Source organism: Lagenorhynchus albirostris, chromosome 1 (genome assembly GCF_949774975.1).
Source record: "Lagenorhynchus albirostris chromosome 1, mLagAlb1.1, whole genome shotgun sequence".
NCBI lineage: Eukaryota > Metazoa > Chordata > Mammalia > Artiodactyla > Delphinidae > Lagenorhynchus > Lagenorhynchus albirostris.
The window spans coordinates 62,730,159-62,750,838 of NC_083095.1; the positions used below are offsets into that span (position 1 = coordinate 62,730,159).

At 37.0% G+C, this 20,680-nt stretch overlaps 1 long non-coding RNA gene and 1 pseudogene across 1 annotated transcript in view; both read right to left on the bottom strand.

Annotated features, from left to right (window-relative positions):
* The window catches only part of LOC132516996 (uncharacterized), a 285,768-nt gene that overhangs the window by 229,725 nt on the left and 35,363 nt on the right, over positions 1–20,680 (bottom strand). The window lies entirely within an intron of this gene.
* LOC132530495 (large ribosomal subunit protein uL15m-like) lies at positions 3,160–4,093 on the bottom strand (annotated as a pseudogene).

Sequence of the window (20,680 nt, forward strand, 5' to 3'; positions counted from 1 at the left end):
ATGTCCCTATGTTGCCAATGACAGCATGAATAAAAGACCAGTGGTCACATATGAACTAAAATTGTTGAAAGAGTAAGTGAATATGGCAGAGACTGCTAATTATTAGCTAGTGTCCAGTCTCTCTTTCTTTACGTAATAGAATCTCCAGCCACTCATCTAGACAGTACATTTCCCAGCCTCCCTTACAGCTAGAAGTAGCAACATAACTAAGTTCAGGCCAATGAGATGTGAGAAGAATATGTGCAGCTTCTGAGTCATCTCCTTAATCATAAAGCTGCTTGCCATGGACCACAATGAGGCTGGTTAACATCTGTCACCATACATAATCACAAACTTTTTTTCTTGTCATGAGAACTTTTTAGATCAAATCTCTTAGCAACTATCAAATATGCAAAGCAGTATTATTAACTATAGTCACCATGCTGTACATTGCATCCCCATGACTTACTTATTTTGTAACTGGAAGTTTGTACCTTTTGACTGCCTTCACTCATTTCTCCTACTCCCCACACACTGCCTCTGCTAACTACCAATCTGTTCTCTGTATCTATTAGCTCAGTTTTTTCTTTTGATTCCACACATAAGTAAGATCATGTGGTACTTGTCCTTTTCTGTCTGACTTAATTCACTTAGCTTAATATCCTCAAAGTTCACCCACATAGTTGCAAATGGTAAGATTTCATTACTTTTTATGGCTGAATAATATTCTACTGTATATATATTCCATATTTTCTTTATCCATTCATTCATCAGTGGACACTTAGGTTGTTTCCATATCTTGGCTACTGTAAGCAATGCTGCAATGAACATGGGGGTTTCACAAATCGTTTCAAGTTAGTGTTTTCGTTCCTTCAGGTAAATACTCAAAAGTGGAAATTCTGGATCATATGGTAGTTCTATTGTTAATTTTTTGAGGAACCTCTATGCTGTTTTCCATAGTGCTGCACCAATTTACATTCCCACCAATGGTGTAAAAGGGATCCCTTTTCTCCAAATTCTTGCCAACACTTCTTATCTCTTGTCTTGTTGATAAAAGCTATTCTAACAGGTATGAGGCAATATCTCACTGTGGTTTTGACTTGTATTTCCCTGATGATTAGTGATGTTGAGATCTTTTCATGTACCTGTTGGCCATCTGTATGTCTTCTTCGGGAAAATGTCTATTCAGATATTCTGCCCATTTTTTAATTGAGTTGTTTGGGGTTTTTGTTATTGAGTTGCGTGAGTTCTTTATAAGTTTTGGATATTAACCCTTTATCAGATATATGATTTGAAAATATTTTCTCCCATTCAGTAGGTTGTCTTTTCATTTTGTTGACAGTTTCCTTTACTGTGGCAAAACTTTTTAGTTTGGTATAGTCCCACTTGTTTATTTTTGCTTTTGTTGCCTTTGCTTTTGGAGTCAGATTCAAAAAACTCATCACCAAGATGAATATCAAGGAGCTTACCACCTACGTTTTCTTCTAGGAGACTTATGGCTTCATTTCCTACATCAATTCTTTAATCTATTTTAAGTTAATTTTTGTGTATGGTGTCAAGATAGGAGTCCAGTTTCATTCTTTTGCATGTGGCTGTCCAGTTTTCCCAATACCATTTATTGAAGAGACTGTCCTTTCCCATTTGTACATTCTTGGCTCCTTTGCTGTAAATTAGTTGACCACATATATACATAGGTTTATTTGGAAGCTCTCTGTTCTGTCCCTTTGATTTATGTGTCTGTCTTTACACCAATACCATACTGTTTTTATTACCATAGCTTCGTAATGTAGTTCAATATTAACAATATAGGCAATGATGCCTCCAGCTTTATTCTTATTTTTCAAGATTGTTTTGGCTATTTGGGGCCTTTGGTGGCTCCATACAAACTTTAGGATTCTCTTTCCTATCTCTGTGACAAAGCCATGGGCATGGGTATTTTGATAGGGATCACACTGAATCTGTAGATTGCTTTGGGTAGTATGGACATTTTAGCAAAATTAACTTTTCCAATCCATGAGCACAATATCTTTCCATTTGTTTGTGTGTTCTTCAATTTTTAAATTAACATCTTATAATTTTCAGTATATATTTAAACTACCACAAATTCTAAATAAGTTTCAAACAATTTCAAATAAGTTAACAATTCTTACTGAAGCTGAGAAACTCAAATAGCATACAACTGATTCATCAATACAAAAGATTTCTTATTGTGCTAATGGTGGACCTGAGACTGTAAGTTCTCAGAAGGCAGGAATATGCCCTATTCATTTTCTTTTAATTTCATAAAATAAACAAGCAGGAATCATTTTATTTCTCCTGTTGAAGAATTATCATGAATTATTCAAGATTTAATTGCATCAGGATAAATTAAGCTTTCACTGTGGTTTCAATACAACAGATTTTTGCAAAGCTAAATGAGCTTACTGACTGCTGAACCTTTTAAATTAACTGAGTTTAATTTTCACATGACCAATTGTTTTTAAGGCTTATATGATCATTGACCATTTTTTCGAAAGCATTTAAAATGACTGAAAAACAAAGGTTTCCAAAGTCTATGAAATAAGTAAAATCTTATCAATTAGAATTAGAACATTTACCTTCCTCAAGGAAAAAAATGTTACTGGCTTGAACATTTTTATCTACTCTGAGTTGAGAAAATGAATTCCCTTGGAATTTTGGTCTCAATTTTACTAGCAAATATTGAACTACTTAGAAGCTACTCACCAGTCTTAAACCTTCAACTCACATCCCACATCTTAATCATCCCAAGCTGAAGGCTTACTGTCTTGACGCTGGGTAGCAGCGCTTCCTCGCGGCTACCCAGTAAGAAGCTCACCAGCTCATTAGCAGCCCTCTGACCTTGACCAGGCAGCTGACAAAGCAATCTCATCCCACCTGTGCGTTCATTCTGATTTGCAACAATAAGACAAGACCTGGATGGAAGGATGATGGAAAACTCAACTGGAAATTGTCTAAGAGTTACACTCTTCCTTGGGCAGAGAACCAGGGAGCTTAGATCTCTGAGACAGAAGCACACAGATCCACCAGATCCTCTACACAGTCCTTGCTTACTGTGTTTTTAATTTAGATAAAAAAGAGAGAGATGATTACACAGAAAACATCAACATCTGCAGAATTACAAATTAAGCAAATGCCATGGGAAACACGTGTGTTTCAGTCCCTTTCTGGAGCTCTTTTACCATCTGTTATCTTGGCAGGAACTCAGGAGCTGTAGTACTTGAGGAGATTCTCGTCCGTAGGTTTGAGGATTTCCTTATCTGCCATATTCACTACCCACCTGGGAGCAAGACCAAAGAAAATCTGCCTTGGATCTTTTTGAGTACTGAGCATTTTGAAGAGTTCGTCTTTCGTGATATCAGGTAAAATATAACCGTACTTCTTGGCGAGCTCCAGTCTTGCTTCAGGAAATTCAGCAGGATCCGCCAAGCAACCACGATTCCTTGCATCAGTGTAGTAGGGTACCAGTGCCTTGGAGGTGAGCATTCGCTTGGGAATGGGTTGTCCATGGAGAAAGAATGCAATAGGTTTTCACAGAATTTCCAGGCTTCGTGGGTCATAGAAGGCCGTCGTGACAACACCCCCATTCTTCTCGATTGCAACGATGGCCAGCTCTGAAGCCAGCTGTACTTCAATGTTAACTTTCGCCTTAAAGGTGTCATCACCCTCCTCTATCAGCTGGACACCATAATCCCTTTTAGATGGCTGGAAGGTCACACCTCTCCCATCGACAAGTTGGGTTAAGTCAATAGGTTGTGTAGGATAAACTCGACCCAAATCAAAAAGATACTGCAGCCTGTTGAGAGTCAAAGGCTGATACTGGCGTCTGAAGCTATGTTCTTCATTAAACCCATATTTTGAGATTCGAAGGTAAAATGGAGTGTGGCCTCTCTCAAAGCCCAGCCAGGGCCGGGTTCTTCTCTGTCGTTCTCCCTTGTGGCCCCTGCCACATTTTTTACCTCTTCTCTGACCTCTTGGTCATCTTTCCGGTTTCCTGGAGCCTGGGTTTGGCCTCAGGTTAGCCAGGCTCACATGGGGCAGGGCCCGCAGCAGGTCCAGGGCCTGGGGCCCCCTCGCCCCGCACTGGGCCAGCCATGACCCACGCGCCCGACAAGCCGCAAGGGCGCTGGGCCACCAGAGCCTGCCTTATTCATTTTTCATCCTCTTCCTTCTTTGTACCTTAACTCTAATATGTAGATAAGCACCAATATCTTGGAACCGTCTAAGGATTAAAAACAAATGCCTCCTACAGAATTTATTGCTATTATCTTTATCCCAATGACCCTCATGTTCTGCCATTTGCTGGTTCTGAGAAATGAAACCATATTTTTAATTAATTATTAGACTTATTGTAGAGCCTGTGAAAATTTAGACCTGCAGACATTAACTTTTTTGGATGTAGAATTTATTCAGCATCTCGTCTATGCCTGTTTCTGTGTAATACAACATTACCCATTTAAAGTAGACATAATCATCTCCACTTAAAAGACGAAAAAACTAAGACATAGATTAAGTAATCTGTCCAAGATCACATGGCTGGTAAATAATAGAGCTTAGACTAGAATACAGTCTTCCTGACCCACCGGACAGTCTTCTTTCTGAGAGCTCTACTCAACTGCCTCATCAATTTCTGATACACTTTTACATTTCAAACTTTGGACCCCCCCAAAAGGTGGGGGCAAAATAATGGCCAGGTATTGATGGATACGAAAATTAAAAGGTAATCCTACCCAGAATATAAAGATCAGGAAGGACCACGGGTAAACACATCAGAGCAATTCTTCCCTGAATAAAAACTGGGAAACTTTCCAAGAAGACATCACTATTAACATAATCATTTTTATTCACTTTTGAAAGTTATCATCTAATTCAACATAATTCTTCACCATATGTCTAATTGGAATCTGTCTGGATTCAAAGATGCTGATGAGAGTGATCATATCAAGGTCAGGAATGTCTAGCTATACAAGACTCTAGGTGGTTGAATTGTACATCTTTTTCCCATAAAACTTTACACTTACTTAATGAGATATCCCATATGCTCAGTCGTAGATGTTTTGATCAGAAGCGGTCCAAGAATAGGAAAAAGCAGTGTTTTAAATTTCCACTTTGATGTTGTTTTGTTTCTTCATTACTATTTGTAATTTAGTTGGCTCTAATTAAAGCTAAAGAGAGAAGATGAAATGAGTTATCTATGCAATTCTTAGCCCTCATAAAGGGAACATAAGAGTATCTAGGAACCTTGGGTGGCAAGTAAATATAAACTTGGTTTCACATCTCTGAAATTAAACTTCCCACTTTCCAGACAGAGAAGTCTGGTATGAGACCTTAGGCAAGTCTTTTTTTTTTTTTTTTTGGTATGCGGGCCTCTCACTGTTGTGGCCTCTCCCGTTGCGGAGCACAGTCTCCGGACGCGCAGGCTCAACGGCCATGGCTCACGGGCCTAGCCACTCTGCAGTATGTGGGATCTTCCCGGACCAGGGCACAAACCCATGTCCCCTGCATCGGCAGGCGGACTCTCAACCACTGTGCCACCAGGGAAGCCCCATAGGCAAGTCTTTTTAAGAGGAAATTACAGTTGGAGATGGAGATATTAAAATTCATGATTCTAAAAAAGTGTTGTGACATAGTTTATGGCAATGTCTCTCACCCATTCCCAAAGAAAAGCATGATTCCAGTCAAGAGGTGACCCCATCCTCTTTACCCACTGATACACTGCAGGCAACTTTGTCTTCACAAAAGAGGGCTTTCAGAGTTTTAAATAAACAGGTAAGAGTTCCAAATAGTGAGTTAAGAAATGCTATATTACTGGCTTCCCTCCAACTGTGTAATAAATAAGGGTGGGGCTAGGTAAATGCAGGGAACCAGCTAGATTGCATAGAAAGACCTATGTAGGAGGTACTTTGTTTGATGGACCCAGTGAGCACAGATAGTCCCCTCCCACTTGGCATGTCTAAAGCATACCCTTGATTCTCGGTGCTTCTGATGAAGTTTCCGCTTCAATGGGACAATGGCTTTCTATCAAAGAGTGTCATAACATCCTATCAAAGAGTGTCATAACACAGAACTTTTCTAATTGGTGTGGAGAGCTCTGCAAGAGCATATTAGTTGTAAGCCATAGCATCACCTCTCTTTAGGGAGAGAGAACAAAATTTAAACACACAGGGAGACAGAGAGATAATGAATTGCCTTCTTGGCAACCCACCACTCTACAGCCAATGGGATTGCTGTGACAAGTTATGAAATTCGAGCCAAAATATTTAACTCAGCCACTTATTCAAGTGGTAGACCCAATTTTAGGCACCCCACAGTTAGGGCACCAATAGAGAAAAGTCTTCTCTTCGTTTTCTGCAGTAGCACGTTTAACTTTTAGCATATCTATGGGTGTTCTGTTTCCTCTAATAAGGATATATCTGTCTGTAAAGTATACACATGTATTTCTACCAATGTAGCAATAACTGATGAATACAGGAAACTATAATAATCTGGATAGTTCCAGAAAAATATAGGAACTAGACTAAGAATAAGAGAAGATTACTACTGGAAGTCTTTCAGAATAATCTGATAGAAACAGCCTATCAATAGGGTATAAGAGGGTGAATTAGCCAATATGCGCCCAAAGAAATGCTGATTAGACCAAATTAATCCGTAGCTCCCAGAAGATGAGATCTCTGGGTCACCCTAATGGAGCCTAGTGATGTAAACTGTACAAGCAAGGCAGGAAATTCTGTGGCTCAAGAGTCAAGGGTCAGGTTAGAGAACAGAGTGAGCTCTAGGGAATGAGCTGGAAGTGGGAAAGGGGAGGAGAGGAGTTCGAAGATGAGCCTCTGAATCGACTACTCTGGGTCCCCACGTGCTCACTGAGTCAAGGCCTGACAGAACCTGGTTACAGGCTTTTGTGAGAGGTGAGGGCTCCTTAGTGGGAATATACTAACACATAAATAAAATGCACCCATTTTAAATATGCAATTTGATGAGCTTAGACAAATGTATATACCCATGTAATCATCACCCCAGACAAGATATAGAATATCTCCATTATCCCAAAAAGTTTCCTCAAAGAAGTTTCCTTTATACTCTCACCCTAAGCCGCAGGCAAGCACTGATCTCATTTCTGTCACGGTGAATTATTGTCTGTTCTTGAATTTCATATAAGTGGGGTCTTACATTATATGTGCTCTTTTTGTCTGGCTTATTTGGTTAAGCCAATGTCTTTTGTATTCATCCATGCTATTTGTAGTGGTAGTTCATTCCTCTGTACTGCCAAGTAGCATTTCACTGAATGAATAACACCACAATTTCTTTATCCACTCACCTGTTGATGGATAGTTGAGTTGTCTCCAAGTTTTGGCTATTATGAATAAAGCTGCTATGAACATTCATGTACAAGTCTTTGTGTGGACATATGCTTCCATCTCTCTTGGGTAAATATCTAAGTGCACATTCCTGAATCATATAGCAAAGTGAATGTTTAACTTTACAAGAAATTTCCAAAGAGCCTGTACCATTTTGTAGTCCCGTCAGCAACACACGAGAGTTCCAGTTACTTCACATCTTTACCAGTGCTCAATATTGTCAATCTTTAATCTTAGCCATTCTAGTCTGTGTGCAGGGATACCTCGCTATGACTTTAATTTGTATTTCCCTGAATAATGTTAAACATTTTTATGTGCTTATTGGCCATTCATATATCTTCTCTTATGAAATGTCTGTTCACATCTTTTGCTCAGTTTTAAGTTGTGATGATTCCTGCTACGTTGACTTCAACTTTTGACTAAGGATGACAGCACATCTGGTCAATTTGATTTAGAGCGAGTAATTTGAAGCTCCCTAATGGCACTGCTAGGCTCAAAATTATTAGCCGGGGTTCAAGTGAAAGGGTCAACAACACATGGAATGCGTAAATCAGATCATATCGCTCTCCTGTTTAAAATCTGCAAATGGCTTCCCTTGGCCATTCTATTCCAATTAGAGTAAAATCCAAACTCTTTACTTTGGCCCCCAAAGCCTCACGTGACATGACCTCTGTGTCCCTCTCCAACCTCACCTCTTGCCGCTTTTCCCTCACTCACTGTGCTCCTGACACTTCACTCTTCTTTCTGTCCCTCAAACACGCCATATTTGTTCTTGCCTCTGTCCCCTCTCCTTGGAATCATGTTCCCATAGAGCTCAGTGTGCTGCCTTCTTCTAATCACTCAAGTCTTAATATTAATGTCAAGACTTCCTTGCCTAACCCTGATAAACAGCACCCCTCAGTCCTTCTCTATCTAGCACTTGTCACTATCTGAAATTACTTTATATTTTATGCGTGTTTATTGCCTGTTTCACACCCACTAGAATTCATACTTTAAGAGTACAGAACTTTATCTTGGTCACTGATGCATCTCTGTGACCTATAAACCATGCCAGGAGCATAGCACCAGCTCATTAACTGTTTTTTGGAAGGGAGACAGGGGTTGAGAAGAGAGGAAAAGAAAGCAGGTTTTCAGAAAAGCAGAAGATAAGGCCCCTCACATCCAGACTCTTACTCTATATGCAAAGTGCTTAGCTCAGGGCTTGGCACAAAGGCTATTTCTCTTCCCCCTCAGCTGTTTGTCCCTTCAAAAGTCCTCAGCCTCTAGAATAAGAGCGGCCTTTGCCAGAGCCACGGAGGGCCATCGTTGGAGAATACACCATATGGATTCAATCTGAAGGCATCACCACCTTCCAGGCCCCCTAGTCACAACCAAGGGTGGTTTGATTTGTGACATGAGGTTGGTAAGAGAAATGGGGTAGCTTTGGGGGGTAGCTTTTGACCAGAGAGGGAAAAGGGACATTTCAGATATTCTTTTATAAACAACCAGTCTCTTTTTGGATAGCCTCAGTTTCTGGAGCGTTCTCTCTTCCTCACCGTGGCTCAAAGCTTTCAACTTTCGCTGTGTTTTTATCCTTTTCTCTGAGCCTCTTCAGTGGCAAAAAGCTTCAGCTTGCTTTCTCTGTCATATTCCCATCTGCCACTTTTCAACCTCATTTGTATTCCTTCTAGTTTGTAATCTGATCACTTTTATCCTTTATAACAGACTTTAAACTCAGTTTTTTAATTCAAATTGGAAATTCAGTATAAGAAGTGGTTTTCTTTTTCTCTTCTCCTTCTAGTTTTCAAATATTTTGCTTCTGGTCACTTAAAAAATTATGACAGATGGATGGATGAGTGGGTGGATGGATATACAGAAAGATAGATAGATAGATAAATAGATAGGTATAATATTATCCATATTATATTTGTGTCCTTGTGGTTTGGGAGCATCTTTCAAGGGGCCCATGGCTGGTGACCACACAGAACTACTCCAATACTTGCTATGCGTTCTATATCCAATGCAAGTCTGTGAAGCACCTGTTCTCTGCCCACATACCAACTAATAAACAAAGTCTCCCCCTCTTCTAATTAGTATACTCTCTATAGAGCCATAGACTTTCTCCTTATATTTAGTAACAAATCAAAAGAAAAATTTTTTAAAAACTACCCCCAAGGTTTGAGCCAATTATATATATATAACACTTCCTAATTTAAATGAACCCCTTTTCCTTTCAGACTCCCTCTACAGCATTCTTTTGTGCATTCAATCATTCATTTCATAAGCAGTTAGCAAAAATCTATCATGGGCTAGACACTGGATATAGGAAAGAGCTGAGGAGGTGGCTGATATGTACAGGAAACACTTAAAAGAATGCAGTTCCCACCTTTAAAGTCCTGTATTCTTAATGAAGTACTAAAAAATTACACATCATATGTTGTATTAATCAGCGTTCTCCAGAGAAATAGAATCAATAAAATGTGTATATATATAGAGAGAGAGAGATTTATTTTAAGGAACTGGCTCACGGAATTGTGGAGGCTGCAAAGTCCGAGATTCTACAGGGTGAGCCAGCAGGCGGGAGACCCAGGAAGGAGTTGCAACTTGAGTCCAAAGGCCGTCTGCTGGCAGAATTCCCTTTCCTCCTGGACAGGTCAGCCTTTTTAAAATTAAAGCCTTCAACAGATTGGATGAGGCTCACCACATTATGGAGGGTAATCTGCTTAATCAAAGCCTACTGATTTAAATGTTAATCTTATCTAAAAAATATCTTCACAGAACCATCTAGAATACTGTTTGACCAAATATCTGGTACTGTGGCCTAGCCAAGTGAACACATAAGATTAACCACTGCATATGTGAAACAATCAGAGAACAGTATAAGACAATCTATATTAAATACGATAAACTGAAGGGTCAAACCATAGGTGATAAGAGTGCTAACATTTACTGAGCACTATTAGATGCCAGATTCTCGGAAGAAATTAGTTAATACTCACATTAAACCTTTGGTAGATTATATATAATACCTGCTTTTACAGGTGAAGAAGATGAAGCCCAGAGAGTTTGAATAGCTTGTCCAAGATCACTTAGCGAGTATTCTAACCCAGATAAGTGTGGCAACAAAGTCCTTGGAAAGCTAGGCAATATAGTATTCCAGGTGCACAAGGAGGGTAGTGGGGGAAAGCTTGGCTTGGTAACATTAAAATTTCTTCCCCTAGAATGTAAATTGGTGCAGCCACTATGGAAAACAGTATGGAGGTTCCTTAAAAAACTACAAATAGAGCTACCATATGATCCAGAAATCCCATTCCTGGGCATATAGCTGGAGAAAACTCTAATTCAAAAAGATACATGCATCCCCTATGTTCATAGCAGCACTATTTACAATAGCCAAGACACGGAAACCAGCCAAGTGCCCATCAACAGATGACTGGCTTAAGATGTGGTCTATATATAAAATGGAATATTACTCAGCCATAAAAAATAATGAAACATTGCCATTTGCAGCAACATGGATAGATCTAGAGATTATCATACTAAGTAAGGTAAATCAGAGAAAGACAAATACTATATGTTATCACTTATACGTAGAACCTAAAATATAATACAAATGAATCTATATACAAAACAGAAACAGACTCAGACGTAGAAAACAAACTTCTGGTTACCAAAGGAGAAAGAGAAGTGGGGAGGGATAAACTAGGAGTATGGGATTAACAGATATGAACTACTGTACATAAAATAGATACACAACAAGGATTTACTGTATAGCACAGGGAATTATATTCAATATCTTGCAATAAGCTACTATGGAAAATAATCTAAATATATATATATACATATACAGATATGTGTATATATGTATAACTGAATCACTTTGTGGTACACCTGAAACTAACACAATATTGTAAATCAACTATACTTCAATTGTTTTAAAAAAAAGTTCTTCCCCTAGAGTGAGGAAACATCCTTTTTCTAACTCATGATGTTATAATCTAATTTTTCACTAACTGATTCTTTATGTGTGTATATCTTCCTTAGGAACAGAATTCCATGAATAAGCATGTAACCACATGTGCATGATAAATAAAAGTAAGATTTATTTACTATTCTAGAATGTTTCATTATATGTTTTAACCAATAGTCAGGGACAGAGGTGTTTAAATTCCTTTTTTGAGGTGGGGAGAGGGAGGGAGACTAACCAAAAACATATCTTCTTAAATAGGACATCTTGATAGCTTTCAATTTTTTGAAATTACAATAATCTTATAATGAACATTCTCGTGTATAGCTCATCATGTCGTTATGGTAAACATCTAGAAGTAGAAACATTTTATCAAAGTAGTATCTCAGTGTGATATTAATTTCCCTTTACCTGAGGTTAATTGAGTTAATACCTTTTCATATGTTTATTGGACATTTAGACATTCTTTTTATAAAGTGCCTGTTCAAGTCTTTTTGGCCCATTTTTCTACTTGGGTTAACAGTACTTTTAAATTAATTTGGATGAGTTCTTTACATATTTGGATGAGTTCTTTATATATTGCAAGTATATACTCCCACTCTCTGGCTTTCTTTTCACTCTCTTAATGTTATCTTCTGCTGAACAAAAGTCCTTAATTTTAACTTAAGCATTTTTATCCATCTTTTCATTTAGAGTTAGTGCTTTTTGTGTCCTGCTTAAAAATCCTTGCTTCCTCATGAAGATATTCTTCTTTGTTTTCATCTAGAAGTTTTATTTTTTATGTCCTGTAGAAGGTTTTACACAACTACAACTATGATCAATCTGGAACTGACATTTGTGAATGATGTGAGGTATTTATTGTAAAATAAAACACAGATGCAGAAAAATCACACAAAAAATGTATAGCTTAGTCAATTATTGAGTTAAAGACCACCCAGGTCATGAAATAGAACTTTACCTACCACACCTGGAGCCCCTCCATGTCCCCCTTCCAGGTCTAAAACCTCTCTCAGATCCTGACTATTGCGTGCTTCTCATCTCTCTCTTTCTTTCATTTCTTTTTTATTAAAAAAATTTTTCCTTCGTCTCACCTATTTCTCTTCAAGCATTGTCTGTTAGACTTATTTATCGTGTGTTCCTTCTAGCTTAGTGTTTGTGTGAAATTATTTTTTCTTTTATTTCTAATTATTTCTTTTTTAACTACTTTATTGAGGTATGACTGACATAGAAAAATGCTGTATATATTTAATTTGTACAACTTGGTATCCATACATTTGTTCTCCTATGTCTGTGTCTCTATTTATGCTTTGCAAATAAGATCATCTATACCATTTTTTCTAGATTCCACATATGTTCGTTAATATACAATACTTATTTTTCTCTTTCTGACTTACTTCACTCTGTATGACAGTGTCTAGGTCCATCCACTTTTGTATGGAGGCATAATTCAGGGCAGCTTTTCTAACTTCATAGAGCTCCCTCTTCTGTTGCTTTCTTGTAGTATTCAAAAACACAGCAGCTTACTTTCTGAGATTTCCAGTCTGTCCCCATCTCCCACTTCTATCTTGACCTTCTGTTTCCTTCATCTGTTATGTTATCCCTGTCCTGCTCATCTGGGTCGCGGTCGAGGAAGAGAATCCTGGATGATCAGTTTTGAGAATTCACAAAGGCTAGATTTTCCATCCTCTGCAGACCTTACCATTGTCCCCTTGGCCTAACCCATTATTAGAGTGAGGAAAACCCCTCCCAGATGGGATATGTCATTTTCATGGATTGCAACTTGGCCCATCAGGCTTTTCAGTAAATACCTATAAGTGACTTTGAAGATCTCCTCTACTCAAGTCAGTCAAACAATGCTTTGCTTCCCACTGCATTCCCCCCTGAAGATGCAGGTCCTATGCAGATACTATGACAGTTGGTATTTTTCCTACTTGCCTGTATTTTGAAATTCATAGGGATATGTTATATCTCAGGTTGAGATTGCCAGAAGCATCTGCTGAGATGGAGTTCAGAGGGCAAAATGTTTATTAGGAAACAACACAGATAAAAGGAATGAGAGGAAGTGGGACTGGGCAGAAGGAGATGAAGAACTGCAAGGCAAGTCTGACAATGCTGCCAACAACCCAGCAGGGGGTGTCTGGAGCAAATACTGCCTGTCAGAATTGTCCCACGCTGCGTCAAAAGGGCCAAAAGTTTAAACCTCATCTCATCTGGTCATTGGATGTGGGCTACCCTGAAAATGTGTGATTACAGGCAAAGCAACTCTCTGCAGCTGAGGCAGATTCTGAAGTAGCTGAGAGCTCCCCATAGCTGGGCAGGAAGTCTTTCCTTGGACAGCGTATCTCTGCGTCCCATACACTGTCACTTAGTTTTGTTGTAAATATTTTCTGCTGCAATTTTATTTGGAATTGCACTGACTCTACAGATGAATTTAGGAGAATTTACAACTTTAAAATATTGGGGGCTTCCCTGGTGGCGCAGTGGTTGAGAGTCCGCCTGCCGATGCAGGCGACGCGGGTTTGTGCCCCGGTCCGGGAGGATCCCACATGCCACGGCGCGGCTGGACCCGTGAGCCATGGCCGCTGGGCCTGCACGTCCGGAGCCTGTGCTCCACAGCAGGAGAGGCCGCAGCAGTGAGAGATCCGCGAACCGGAAAAAAAAAAAAAATCGGGTTGTCTAATTCATGGAAATGATATATTTCTTTACTTGTTTAGTCTTACAGTTTTTATAAAGTCTTATAATTTTCTATATAAAAGTCTTGCATATCTTTTGTTAGGTTTTTCTCATAGTTATTTAATGGTTTTGGTGATGTGATATAATTTTTAAATTTCATTTTCTAATTGCTGCCATATATATGTATATATAAGATTTTGTATATTGATCTTATACCTAGTGACCTTCCTAAATTCACTCATCACACAGTGTTTCTTCAGATTCATTTGGATTTTCTAGACACATAGTCATGTTACATGCAAATAATAATTTATCTGTTTGTTTCCTATCTTTACACATTGTATTTCTTTTATTTGCATTTTTCTCTGTCTAGGATTTCCAGGAAATGTTGAATAAAAGTGATGGCAGAGGCGTCTGTCTCTTTCCTGGTATCAAAGGGAAAGCTTCCAATATTTCACCATTAAATATCATTTTACTGTATGTTTTTTGAAGATACATATTTTCAGATTAAAGTTTTCCTCTATTCCTAAGTTTTTAAAATAATAATTGTAAGTATTAAATTTTATCAACTATGTGTTCTTCAACTTATGAGAAAATCATTTTATTTTTCTCCATCATACTATTGAGTTACATTGATTGATATTTTTAATATTGAAGCAACCTTATATTTGTAGAATAAAAGTAAGTTGATTGTGACATAGTATCTTTTTTATAAATTGCTAGATTCCATTTGCAACTATTTTGTTTAGAGCTTTTCCATCTGTGTTCACAGAAAGACTGGGTTTTCTTTCTTACAATGTCTTTATCATGTTTGCATATCAAGGTCATGTTAACCACATAAAATATGCTGAGAAAAGTTACTTTTCATTTTTTCTATTCTCTGCAAGAATATAAGAAGGATGTTATTTCTTAGAAAGCCCAGAGATAAACCCATGCACCTATGGTCACCTAATCTATGACAGAGGAGGCAAGAATATACAATGGAGAAAAGACAGCCTCTTCAATAAGTGGTGCTGAGAAAACTGGACAGCTACATGTAAAAGAATGAAATTAGAACACTCCCTAATGCCATACACAAAAATAAACTCAAAATGGATTAAAGACCTAAATGTAAGGCCAGACACTATAAAACTCTTAGAGGAAAACATAGGCAGAATACTCTTTGACATAAATCGCAGCAATATATTTTTTGACCCACCTCCTAGAGTAATGAGGATAAAAACAAAAATAAACAAATAGGACCTAATGGAACTTAAAAGCTTTTGCACAGCAAAGGAAACCATAAACAAGATGAAAAGACAACCCTCAGAATGGGAGAAAATATTTGCAAATGAAGCAACTAACAAAGCATTAATCTCCAAAATATACAAGCAGCTCATGCAGCTCAATATCAAAAAAACAAACAACCCAATCCAAAAATGGGGAGAAGACCTAAACAGACATTTCTCCAAAGAAGATATACAGATTGCCAACAAACACATGAAAGGATGCTCAACATCACTAATCATTAGAGAAATGCAAATCAAAACTACAATGAGGTATCCCCTCACACCAGTCAGAATGGTCATCATCAAAAAATCTACAAACAATAAATGCTGGAGAGGGTGTGGAGAAAAGGGAACCCTCCTGCACTGTTGGTGGGAATATAAATTGATACAGCCACGATGGAGAACAGTATGGAGGTTCCTTAAAAAACTAAAATTAGAGCTACCATATGATCCAGCAATCCTACTACTGGGCATATACCTAGAAAAAAAACATAATTCAAAAATACACATGTACTCCAATGTTCACTGCAGCACTATTTACAATAGCCAGGACATGGAAGCTACCTAAATGCCCATCAACAGAGGAATGGATAAAGAAGATGTGGGGAATATTACTCAGCCATAAAAAGGAATGAAATTAGGTCATCTGTGGAGATATGGATGGACCTAGAGTCTGTCATACAGAGTGAAGTAAGTCAGAAAGACAAAAACAAATATCATATATTAATACATATACGTGGAATCTAGAAAACATGGTATAGATGATCTTATTGGCAAAGCAGAAATAGAGACAACAGATGTAGAGAACAAACGTAGGGACACCAAGGGGGGGGGCGTGAGATGAATTGGGAGATGTGGATTGACATATATACACTACTGATACTATGTATAAAATAGATTACCTACTGTATAGCTCAGGGAACTCTATTCAATGCTCTGTGGTGACCTAAATGGGAAGGAAATCAAAAAAAGAGGGGTTATATGTATACGTATAGCTGATTCACTTTGTTGTACAGTAGAAACTAATACAACACTGTAAAGCAACTATACTCCAATAAATTTTTTTTTTTAAAAAAAGAGAAATAAATAAATAAATAGATAGATAACCAACAAGGACCTACTGTATAGCACAGGGAATGCTGCTCAATATTCTAACCTAAATGGGAAAAGAATTTGAAAAAGAATAGATACATGTATATGTATAACAGAATCACTTTGCTATACACCTGAAACTAACACATTGTTAATCAACTGTACTCCAATATTAAATAAAAATTTAGAAAAGAAAAGATTAGGGGAAGTTGAGCAATCAAGGCTTGCCAATATCTACATGGGAAGATGTTTCCTTTAATAACTGTAAAACTACTCAGATTCTCCATTTCTTGCTTTATCATTTTTGGTAAATTGATAAATTGTTGTTATTTTTCAGAATTTGGTGTCCATTTTATCTACATTTTCAAAATTATTCACATTAAGTTCTTTATAATACCCTCCTACTTTTTTTATAAATTTTGTAGGATGTGTAGTGCTGTCCTCTTTTTAATTCTGGATATTAGTAACTTTGTGCTTTCACTCTTCTATTTCCTTATCAGTCTTCCTAGAAGTTTATCAATTTGACTTATCTTCTCTAAGAACCAAATTTGGCATTTTTATTCTCTCTATTGTTTGTTTTTTACGTCTTTAATTTATGTTTTATCATCATAGTTTCCTTCCTTCTGCTTTCTTTGGCCTCAATTTTCAATAGTATTTCAGTTTCTTAAAATAGATACTGGTCATTGCTTTTTCAGCAGTATAAGCTTTTTTAAGGCTATTAATGTTCCTTTTTACATGGCTTTAGCTATATCCTACAGTAAGTTGTGCTATGTCACATTTTCATTATCTTTCAGTTCAAAATATTTTCTAGTTTCCATTGTACTGTCTTCTTTGACCCTTGCATAATTAAGTACTTTATTTCCAAAAATTTCCACCTTTTCTTGTTATCTTTCTGTTCTTGTCTAGCTTAATTGCATTGAGGCCTGAGAACATAATCTGTACAAGTCTGCCTTTTAAAATTCGTTGAGAAATGTTTTATGGCTCGGCATCTGTTAAATTTTGGTAATGTTCCATGTTGCTTGAAAAAGAAAGCATACTCTGTTGATTGCAGTATTCTATATCTGTTGATGGCACCAATTTTACTAGTTTCATTAATCATATCATTAAGATCTTCACTTATAGTTATTTGTGTGTGTGTGTGTGTGTCTTTTAGTTCTATCAATTACTGATTGATGTGTTTTGGAGTCTCCCACCATGATCACAGAGTTCTACATTTCTAATCTTAGTAATACCAAATTTTGTTCTGTATATTTTAAGCCTAGCTTATTAGATGCACACAAATTTATAATTGTGTTATCTTTAAGATCCTTAGCCTCTTCTATAATTTTGAAATGTCTTTTTCCATTTCTAGAAATGTTTCTTGTCTTCAAGTTTACTCTGATTGACAGCAGTATAGCTTTCTTTTGTTTAGGGTTTGTATAGTATATCTTTGTCTATTCTTTTCACTTTCAGTTTTTCTTTGTCTTCATATTCAAGGTGTGTCTCTTCTAAACTTTATATAGATGGGTATAGTTATTTTTAAATATGGTTTGGTAACTTTTGTCTTTTGCCTGGAGAATTTATTCCATTAACATTGAATATACTTTCAGTTTAATTTGGGTTCGTATTTATCAACTGTTATTTTTCCTGTTTTACTTACCACTTTTTTTTGTTTGTTTTTGGCCATGGCCACGCAGCATGCAGGATCTTATTTCCCCAACCAGGGATTGAACCTGCACCCCCTGCCGTGGGAGCACAGAGTTTTAACCACTGGACCGCCAAGGAAGTCCCTCTTTACCATTTCTTCAACCTGTTTCATGTTACTATTTCTCTCCTTGTCTTTAATCAATAAAGTATATTTTTGTTCCATTTCCCTTTCTGTTAACTTGTTAATTATGTATTATTTTACTAATCTTTTAGTTGTCACCCTCATTTACAGAATGCATTCTTGGTTTCTTAGAATATAAGTTAATTATTTTATCAATTCCCAGACAATGTTAGGTCCTTAGAATAGTTTAACTCCATTTACTTCACCATCACCTTTTAAATTATTTTTATTTTCATGCCTTTTAGTTATACATATATTTTAAAATCTATAAGCCATTAGTATTATTATTCTGTATAGCATATATTCCATTATATTTTCCCACCTATTTACCTCTTCTGTGGCTCTTCAATTATTCCTGTGTTTTTGTGTTTCCATCTGAGATCATTTTGCTTTTGCCTAAGTACCTATCTTTGGTACTTTGTTTAGTGCAAGTCTGTTTATTGAATAATCTTCTCATTTTTTGCCTGGAAATATTTTCATTTCACCTTCTGTTTAAAGGATATTTTTACTGGATATAGAATTCTATGTTGGCAGATATTTTCTTTCAGATCTGGAAATTCTGAATGTTACCTAATAGCATTAGCTAATTTAATCACAAGTGAGCTTACTGAAGTGGGTTTTTATGTCTGCAACTATGAACCTTGATGACTACAGGGTTGCAAATCACTAGTCAGGTGTCCTGTTGAATAATAATGATGAATTTTAATTATACCTTTATCATACTCTAATTTCTTATTCATACTTAACATTGCTTCTAGATTATGTATCATATTTTACTGACTACTCCATCTATTCTCAGTACAGGAACAAGCTCCTTATTTTTTCTCTCTCTTACATTAAATATCTCATAATGCATGTCCCTCTCACTTCACTACTTTTCTTTTTCCAAATTTTACTGATATATCCCCTTCCATTTATTCTTCTGGGTAATCTTAAGAATTGTTTTATAAAGTTCCCACATAAGTGTCATTAGGGTTTTGATTTGAAAACAACATATTTATAAATTAATTTATATTATATTTACAATATTGTCTTTACTCCAGCAATATTATGGCTTCTCAGTTATGGAAGTTTCATGTCTCTGAGAAGATGTGAGTGTGACTGTATATCCTATACATTGCAACTTACTTTTGTTCATAGGCATACAAGCTTTTGTTGATATTTTAAATGAAATACTTTTCCACAATATCTGTTCACTGGCTTTATACAGAAAAATCCATGCAGAGTTCTCTAATTAGTTATAATCACTTTTCCTTAATCCTTTTGGCTTTCAAGCTGGACAATCATATAACCAGAAAATAGGGATAATTTTGTCTTTTACTTCCCAAAACTTATGCCAATTTTCACACTAAATTAGTTATAACTTAAAAGAAAATATTAAATGAGTTATGAAATATGGCATATTCATAAAATGTAATGAACTACTGATCCATACTATGACATGGATGAACCTGAAAACATGCTAAGTGTAAGAAGTCTGTCATAAAAGACCAAATATTATACCATTACATTTATATGGAAGTCCACTATAGGGAAATTTATATAGAGAGAAAACACATTAATAGTTGCTTAGGGTTGGAGGTGGGGAAGGAATGTGGGGATACAGGGGTAATAGCTAAAGGGCACAGGATTTCTTCTTGAGGTGAGTCTCAAATTAACTGTGGTGTCGGTTGCACATATATGTGAATATACTGAAAACCACTGAATTGTACACTTTAAAAGGATGAATTGTATGGCATGTGTATTAGATCTCAAAAAAAGCTTAAAAAAAAAAGAGTTTGATAACTTGCTTCTTTGTCTTGTCCTGACTTTAAAAGAAAAAATTCCAAGCTGGTATTTCAGTCCTATATAATTTTGCTTACAGTTTTATATAGCAAATCATTTTGCTCCAAGGTCTCATTCCCAATCTTCTGTGCTTTGATATATAGTGAAGAGGCTGGAATTCAAAAACTGCATTTCCTAGACACTCTTGCCAGCTGACTTCTGGGAGATTCTGCCAATGGAAGGCACTACTGGAAGACTGGAGGACAGAAGAAACAACACTCTTCCTCCTTCTGGTTTCTGATGAAATTTCTGGCAGTAGAAGAAGCAGCGAGGACGATGTCAGCTTGCAGCAGCGGCAATGGCCCAAAGCAGCAGTGGTGGTGGTAAGTGCAGGCTCCTGGGTCCTGCAAAGCAGCTGCCTCCAAACATCTTGAGCCCCTGTGGCTTAGTGCCCTTGACTGCCGGGAAGCTTGTCCCTCAAGCCCCAAGGGTACTGTCGTTTACTGCAATTACTGGTTTTAGTAACCTCACCTTCCTCCAGTCTTTCCATTATGCCTGTAATCAATTCCCATATTAAACTTCTGTTTTACATATACAGAGTGGTTTCTATTTCCTTGAGTGAGCCCTAACTGATAGACAGAGTAAGGAATTTTTCTATTCAAATGCGAACAGTTCTCATCAGAATGGATGTTGAATTATGTCAAGTGCTCTTTTTGAATCGGTTAAGAGGACTGTATTGCTTTTCTCTATTGATATTAATGAAATTAATTATATTAAA